This window comes from Vombatus ursinus, unplaced genomic scaffold, assembly GCF_900497805.2.
Source record: "Vombatus ursinus unplaced genomic scaffold, bare-nosed wombat genome assembly UNPS02014775.1, whole genome shotgun sequence".
Lineage (NCBI taxonomy): Eukaryota > Metazoa > Chordata > Mammalia > Diprotodontia > Vombatidae > Vombatus > Vombatus ursinus.
The window spans coordinates 454221-463473 of record NW_020954553.1 but is presented as its reverse complement, the minus strand read 5'-3'; positions in this window follow the sequence as shown (position 1 = coordinate 463473).

The window sequence follows — 9253 nt, the reverse complement described above, 5'->3', positions numbered from 1 at the left end:
TTAAAGGTACTCTATGGGTCTATGTTCCCTAATCCATAATTCATTAATCCTCCTCTCCAATATGTTTACCTTTAATCATCAACCTTTGGACATAATTAGCTGAAAGATGTGGTATTTAATGAAATGGCATGGTAAGATAGGTAGCAATAGAACATTTCCCCCATAAAACTGAGGTTCACCTTCCTACAAATACCCATAGCACCAGTGGGAAGAGTACACACCCCTAACAAACAAGTGAGGAGGGGCACACATGTGGCCAGATCATCCACACAGTCGGGTGGGACATGTCATACCTCTGATACTACCAGATTGCTCTTCCCCTAAGGGCTCCTTCTTGCTGCTCTATTGGTCTCTGCCCGATGTTGCTCAGCCGGATGCATTGTTCTGCCCATCCTGGGCTTTGCCTTATACCTGCCAGGTGTCACTCCTTTGGACTCTGTTCCACTTGGTACTCAATGGGCAGTTGGAAGCCAAGTAATTTTCCTAGCTATCTGGCTGTACTCAGTTTCTGATTCATGGGAATCTTTGCTTAACTCTCCAACTCTTTTAGAAAAAGCAGAAACCATCGCCCAGAACCAGCAAGAAGACTCCCCTAGAGTTCTATTGTTTGGGTCTTTTTGGAGTCTTGACTACCAAAGCCTCTACTCCTCCCAGTAGGAGATTCTCAGCCTTGGATACCAAGCTCTTTAGAACATGGAGCAGGGTTCTTCTAGTTATTTTGTGCCCTCAGCCTTAGTCCTTTTCTGAGCTCTCCTTGGTCTATGGCCTTAGGTCCCTTGGGGGACCTCGCCTTAGTTTATTTGTAATCTTAATCTCTGCAGACTAGACCATCAAATTCCCAAACAGCTTTGAGGAAGATCAGTGTCTTTTCTACATCTATAATCATATTCTCAGCCTTTTCATGTTCAGATACAGTCAGTTCAGAGCCTCTGAGAGGCTTTTCATGATTCTTTTACATACAAAATTATAGTAAAAGGAGGGAAATAAAACCATGTGTAGCAGCCTCCTCCCAACTTATACGTGTACCAGAAGGTTGGGTCCTTAGAGGGGCAATTACTACCTCTGGTTCCAGGGATAACTGTGAGGGCTTATGCTTTTAACACTGTAGCTCACAAGCTCCCACTAGTGTGCTTCTCATGAACAATCAATCTGTAAATTTAATTAGTGCTTAGAAAAGACATTTACATCAACAACACAGCAAGGACAGTAGTTACAAAGCATTCCTCTCAATCCGGGGTACAAAGTCCCATAAATATATGCAGAGTTCATGGGCTGGAGACTCAGCACCAACCTACTGTACAATTGTGGTGAGGCACACATGTAGGAAACACATGTGGTTCAGGTAACTCACAGCTCTTGAGCTTAAGGGCTTTGAGAACCTTGAGAGCTTCGAGATCTTTTCTCTCCAGAGAGTCATCATGAAGTGTACTGAGGAGCATTGCTATGGTGAAGGGTAGGTCACTTTACTGGGAGGAACACATGCACTCAGCAGGACAGATAGCTCAGCGGGGCTTGCTCTTGGGAGATGGAGCATCTCAGCTGGAGAGGTTGATCTGCTCACGGTAGCCCCTGTAGCCACCCAACTTGGCCACTGCTACTCCACCTGCTGTAGCCTCCCTTTTCCTCAGTTACAGAAGACACAAAAAAGAAAGCTCCCTCCAAAGTCCCTGACACTGTCAAATGGTATAACTTCAAAAAGGAATATGGTTTTATCAATGGAAAATTTCACCAAGTAAGATGTATTATCCTCAGCCTTGCTTCTGTACCTACCTTAAAGACTAGAGTCTTGCCATCTGCCCTGAAGATAAATACTCCTAAATGTGTTTTCTCTTCCAATTAGAATGGGAGCTCTTTGAGAGCAGAGACTGTCTTGATTTTTCTCTCTGTATCCCCAGCACATAGTATAGTACTGGCATATAGCAAATGATTCTCTATTCATTCATTCATCTCTCTCCCCTCTCTTGGGGCCACCTCCAGTTGCCCTGATCCATATCTGGCCACTGAATCCAGATGGTTCTGGAGGAGAAAGTGAGGCTGGTGACTTTGCACTGCCCTCCCTCACTGAAATCCAATTTACTTGCAAACCATGTCATCACCTTCCTGATGTCAAGGTCCTCTTGGAAGAACAAACAACAACACTATCTCCCCCCATACAAAATGAAAGCAATATCTCCATAATTCTCCTAATCTTTTGGAAGTTCATTACTTTTCTCTATTTTTTTCCCCTCCCGACCCTATCAGTTATGGATCCTATCTCCCTCATATATATATATATATATATATATATCATTCATTTAACTCAATACTTGGGACGGGGAGGGGGGAAGATCCTAGTACTGTTACATAATGAAAAATTACTTGAAAGCTGCTCTACTCATATTTTGGGTGCCTACTCTCCTTTCACCAATTTGGAAAGTTACTATTTTATTAACTTTGTTTTCAATTCTCTGTCTTCCTGGGGTCCAGCTGAGATGTCAGAATTTGTTTTAATGGACTGCAAGCTTGATACGAATCAATAAAGCAATATGTCAGCTAAGAAATTGAATATGATCTTGGGTTGCACAGAGAAGTGATAGCCTGTTGTTCTCTGTCCTGGTCTGATCACATCTGGAGTGTTGTTTTTAGCTCTGGGTATCATATTCTAGAAAGGACATTGACAAGTTAGACTGTCCAGAAGAGGGCAACCAGAGTGAGGGTATAGATTCCCCCTTTTTGGAGGTCTTCAAGCAGAGGCAGTATGATTCTCTGCTGGGTTTACTGTGGAGATTTTTCTTCCCAGACATGGGTTTCTTCTTTTTGGGTGAGGGAGAAAAACGAATAAGGATTCAAAGGATAGAGTAGGGCTCCCCTCCTGGATTACTGGGAGAAATATTTAAAGTGAGTACTGACCTTAGAGATCATTGAACCCAATCATTTCATTTTACTTCAAATAGCTGAAAGACTAGTTGAGCAAGACTCAATGTTCTCAAAAATCTCCTCTAGTTGTAAATTTGTGATTATAATTACTATGCATTTGCTGAGGTGTGATAACAGTCTTAAATCTGAGTAAACTAAATGAGTTCTTTGCCTAAGCAATAGTGTGGCTCAACATCACCCCCTAGTGGCTACCTGTAGCTCATGCCTCTCATTTCAACTACTCTATAGTCAATAATAGTAAAACATTTTAAACTATAAGCAACTGCTCTGTAAAGAGCCCTGTGGCTGTGTGGGGAACCAAACAGGAAACAATAGACCTATTGTCCCTGAGGAATTTACAATCTTCTGGGGGGGGTTGGGGGGGACTCTGGACAAACTCAATTCAAATCAGCAAAAATCAGGAAGCATTTTTTTTAAAAGTCTCTCTTACGTGCCAAGCACTGTGCTTTGCACTGAGAATACAAAGACAAAAGCAAAACAATCCTTGCTCTCAAGGAGTTTACATTCTAGCATGGGGTTATAATTTAAGGTGAATCGAAGGAGATGATAAGGGGAGCAAGAGGGGAGAGCAGGACTGAAGATAAGGGAAGTCTTCACAGAGGAGATGACATTTGAGTTGAGACAGAGTTCTGAGAGGTGGAGATAAGGAATGAGTGGATAACATGGGGGACAACTTGTGCAAATGTCTGGACCAGGGACCGAATGTGATGTTAGTATCAGAGAACAGGTAGTAGTCTAACTCATCGGGAACATAGAGTTAATGAAGGGAAATAGTGTGAAATAAGGCTGGAAAGGGAGGGGGGACCCACATTATGCAAGATGTTAAATGCCAGGCTGAGATTTTATTGTGGAGGCAATGTGGAGTTACTTAAGATTTCTGAGCAGGGCAGGGGAATGGTCACTTTGCTTAATGATTATTTTATCCTATTTTTCGGGAATGGATTGGAAAAGGGAGAGGTCTGAAGCCAGCTAGGAGATTAGAGGCTATCATAATAATCTAGGTGTGAAGTGATGAGGATCTGAATTAGGGTAGTGGTAGGGTAGGGTAGAATTAGCAGTGAGGGAGGAAGAAGGAAGAGAAAGGGGTCAGATTTTGAGAAATGTCTTGGATAAGAGAGTGGACAGGACTTTCCAACTGAATGGATGTGATGGGTGAGGGAAAGGGAAGAGTGGAGGATAACTCTAAGAATGCACACCAGAGTGAGTTGAAGGAAGGAATGGGAATAAGGAAACTATGGAAACAGGGAACTTTGGAGTAGGGACAGATTTAGGAGGAAAGGTAATGAATTCCATTTGTACATGTTTAGTTTGAGGTGCTGATGGGACACCCAGGAAGAGATGCCCAGCAAGCAATTGGTGATACTTGTATTTAGGAGATTAAGGCTGAAGATATAAATCTGGGAGTCATCTACACAGAGCTGATAAATGAATGGGTAAGATCCAGCAGATAAGATCACAAAGAGTGTGTATATATCTTGTGTACGTATACACACATTTATATGTATATGTACATATACATACACACATACATATATGGAGAGACAGAGAGAGAGAGAAGAGCACCAGGATAGAGCGTTGGTAGATGGGGGTTGGGTGCAGACATTACCCAACGAACAAACATATACACCAATTACTATATGTAACACAATTATAATTCCAAATTGTGTAAATTAGATTTTAAGCTACTTGAAGTCAAGGACCGTCTTTTGTTGCCTTTTGTATCCCCAGCTCTTAGAACAGTGCGTGGCACATGGTAGGCACTTAATAAATGTTTGTTGATTGATTAATTGAATTCAAATACTGGCAATCATTTCACAGGATTCATTATTCACACTAATTGGCGTCTGACTGTATGAAATTATTTGCCAGGGGAGGCAGTGTGGTATAACGGCTAGAGCTGGTCTCAAAATGAAGAAAACCCAGGTTCAAGTCCTTCCTCTGACACAGAGGCTGTATGACCTTGGGTATGTCATTTAACTCTAAGTGTCCCAGAGACTTAAGACTTCTTAGAGTAGGTGCTGATCTATGTTGATTGAGGAATTTCTTCCCTGGGAGTTCGCTATACTAGAGAGGTCTGGCTGTTAAGTCAAATACTGTGCTAAGAAGTGGAGTTATAGAGACCAAAAGAAGGGCAGGGGTGGGGAGGGGGAGGAGAAACACTGTGACTTGCCCCCAAGGAGTTTGCATTCTTTTCTTTTATGATATATGTTTAAAATTTTTATTGATAATCAGGATGTCCCAAAAGATATTAACACTTAAAACTGCCCTAAAGACTCTTGGGACATTCCGTAATTTGCTTTTCCATCCCCTTCATTTCTCTTTCATAAACTTGCACTCTAAAAGAGGAATACAGTGTATACACAGAGAAGTAAACACAAGGTAATTTGATGTGTAAGTATTCACATAAAGAAGGCTGTCTCGGATTTGGCACATCTGTGGGAGAAACTGTGAAATATTGCTGAGGCTCTGGGCCACTACTAGGCAGAAGGACTGGGGAATTGAAGGACAGGTTTTAGTGATTGAAGCCAGTGAGGCTTATCAAAGATTCCCGTGCAGTTTGACTCCTGCCCTACCCTTCTACTCAGGCTAATCTCCTAACAGGTCCCCAATGATCCCATTACATCAAGTCCTCCATTCTCATTCTCTAGGCTCTTTCTGTTGATCTCAACTCTAATGAACACCTCTTCCTTCTGGACACTCCTCCATTGGCTTCTAATTCTTGTCCTTTCTAGCTAATCTCTTTGTGATTTTTTGAAAAGACAACAGTCTTTTCACTGTCTCCCTTTCTTTCTCCCAATCCCTTAAGAAGATTATCTCTGTGGCCTTCTTCTTGTTGCAACACTTGCTCCTTAAATGTTTTCCTTCATCCCTAGGACTTTAGCTATCACCTCTCTGCATTGATTCCTATGAATTTCCCCATTACCTCTTCCAGATCTTTATTATACTCCTGCTTTGATGTTTTTTGATCACCAGATCTACATCTTCAGTTACCTAGATATAGTTTTAGAATTAAAACGAACAGAGGTAGCTAGGTGGTGTAGTGGATAGAGCACTGGCCCTGAAGCTAAGAGTTCAAATCTGACCTCAGACCAAACACTTGACACTTACTACCTGTGTGACTCTGGGCAAGTCACTTAACCCCAATTGCCTAACAAACAAACAAAAAACAACTAGAATGAACCTCAGAAGTTATCCATGTCCAACCTCATCATTTTATTTTATTTCATTAAATATAGTTTTTGGTGCTCTTTTTTTTTTAATCTCTATTACTTCCCCATGACTTACCTCTCCTATCCCTAAACTCTTTGCTGTGACAAATAAATGCAATCAAGTAAAACAAATCAACAAATTGGCCATATCTAAAAATGTGTGCCTCGGTCCAAACCTATAGACCACCAGCTGAGAGGTCTGAGGCATGTTGCATCAACAGTCCTCTGAAGTCCATTCACCAGATCAGAAGTTTCAATCACAGCCCCCAACTGAAATGCCACCTAAATAGGATAAAAATGTAATTGGGAAATATTTAACAAAATAAATAAAAATACAATAAAACATAGATAACATTACATTTTAAAACTAAGTCAATATGTGGTATCAGGGATCCTTATTTATGGATTAGTGCATTTCTATTTGAATTTGACACCACAGGACTAGAGTTGTTTAGTCATTCAGTGGTGTGTTCTTTTACATAGTTGTGGTTATCATGCAATTGTTCTCTTGGTTCCACTTACTTTTCTCTGCATCAGTTCGTACAAGGCTTCGCAGGTTTCTCTGAATTCATCATATTCATTGTTTCTTATGGTATAAAGATGGTCTATTGCATATGGGTGCCACAATTTGTTCAGTCATTCTTCAATTGATAGGCATGATCTTTTCAGTTATTTGTTACCATAAAAAGTGCTCTTATAAATATATTTGTATATATGAGGCTTTTTGTTACTGGCCTTTTCTCAATCTTCATTCTTCTTAATCTCTCTACAGCTTTTGATATGGTTCATTGCTCTCTTCTCGTTGATGATAACTTTCCTCTAGGTTTCCATGACTCTACTCTAACCTGGTTCTCTTTCTACCATCTGACTGCTCCTTCTCAGTCTCCTTTACTGGATCTTTGTCTAAGTCACACCTGTTAACAGTGGGTGTCACCCAGGGTTGTATCCTGTGCTCCCTTCTCTTCTCTCTACACAATTTCAATTGGTGATCTCATCAGCTCCAATGGATTCAAATATCATCTATATGCTGAGAACTCTTGATCTATTTATCTAGCTTTCACTTCTCTCCTAATACTCAGACCTAGTCTCAGGATTCTGAAAGATGGGAAGGACGTACGTTGGTGAAGGAAAGGGGGGAGAAAAATAAGGAAATAATAATAGCTGGCATTTATATAGACAGAGCTTTAAGGTTTGTGAAACACTTTCCATATTTTCTCATTTGACATTCATCTTGTAAGAGAGGTGCTATAATTATCCCTATTTTATAGATTAGGAAACCAAGCACCAGACTGGTTAAGTGACTTGCCCAGGATCCCACAGCTGTCTATGGTGTTTGTAGGTCAGAGGTGGCATTTAAGCCCAGGTCTTTCTGATTTCAAGGCTGGCCCATTATCCACTATACCATGCTACCTCTCTTGAGGTAGGAGGGATGGTAAATGTGAATCTGAAAATTCCAAGTATGTCAAGTCTGATATCATATTTGCTGGTGTAAGGGTAAGGGAGGCTGTGAAGATGACTCTCCCATCCTTTCCCCATCCCTTATGGGGTAAGTAACATGGCAACATTCTTGATGATTGAGTTATCTGGGATTAGGACAGACTAGACAAGGGAGGAGAAACAAGGCTTTAAGAAAAATAATATGTCCTGGGGGGCAGCTGGTTGGCATAGTGGGTAGAGTACCAGCCCTGTAGTCAGAAGGATCTGAGTTCAAATCCAGCCTCAGACACTTGATACTAGCTGTGTGACCCTGGACAAGTCACTTAACCCCAACTGCCTTGCCCCCCAAAAAAATAGCCTTTAGAAAAATAAGATGGCCAAAGACACCAGCTTCTGAGACAAGAACTCACTATTTGACAAAAACTGCTGGGAAAACTGGAAAAGAGTATGGCAGAAACTAAGCATAGACCAAAATCTCACACCATATACCAAAATAAAGTCAAAATGGATTCATGATTTAGATATAAAGGCTGATACTATAAGCAAACTGGGAGAGCAAGGAATAGTTTACCTGTCAGATTTGTGGAGAACAGAAGAATTCATGACCAAACAGGAGATAGAGAACATTACAAAATGCAAAATGGATAATTTCAATTATGTTAAACTGAAAAGTTTTTTGCACAAACAAAGCCAATGCAACCAAGATTAAGAGGGAAGTAGAGGACTGGGAAAGAATTTTCACAACCAGTGTCTCTGATAAGGGCCTAATTTCTAAACTATATAAAGAATTAAGTCAAATTTATAAGAATACAAATCATTCCCCAAATGATAAATGGTCAAAGGATATGAATAGACAGTTCTCAGATTAAGAAATTAAAGCCATCTAATAGTCATATGAAAAAATGCTCTAAATCACTATTGATTAGAGAAATGCAAATCAAAACAACTTCGAGGTACCACATCATACCTATCAGATTGGCCAACATGACAGAACAGCTAAATGATAAATGTTGGAGAAGATGTGGGAAAATTGGAACACTAATGCATTGTTGGTGAAGTTGTGAAATGATCCAACCATTTTGGAGAGCAATTTGGAACTATGCCCAAAGGGCTATAAAATGTGCATACCCTTTGATCCAGTAATAATAGCACTTCTAGGGCTGTATCCCAAAGAGATCATATAAATAGGAAAAGGACATACATGTACAAAAATATTTATAGCAGCTCTTTTTATGGTGGCAAAGAATTGGAAATTGAGGGGATGTCCTTCAATTGGGGAATGGCTGAACAAGTTGTGGTACATGAATGTAATGGAATACTATTGTCCTATAAGAAATGATAAGCAGGTGGGCTTCAGAAAAACCTGAAAAGACTTGTAGGGATTGATGCTGAGGGAAGTGAGCAGAACCAAGAGAACATTGTACACAGTAACAGCCATGTTGTGTGATGACTTTGATAGACTCAGAGCTTCTCAGCAATGCAAGGATCTAAGACATCTCCAAAAGTCTCATGATGGAAAATGCTATCCACATCCAGAGAAAGAACTATGGAGTATGAATGCAGATCGAAGCATATTATTTGCTCTTTTTTTTTTCCCTTTTGTCCTGTTTTGTTTCCTCTTTCTTGTGCTTCCTTCTATTGGTTCTAATTCTTCCTTACAACACGACTAATGTGAAAATATGTTTAATAGG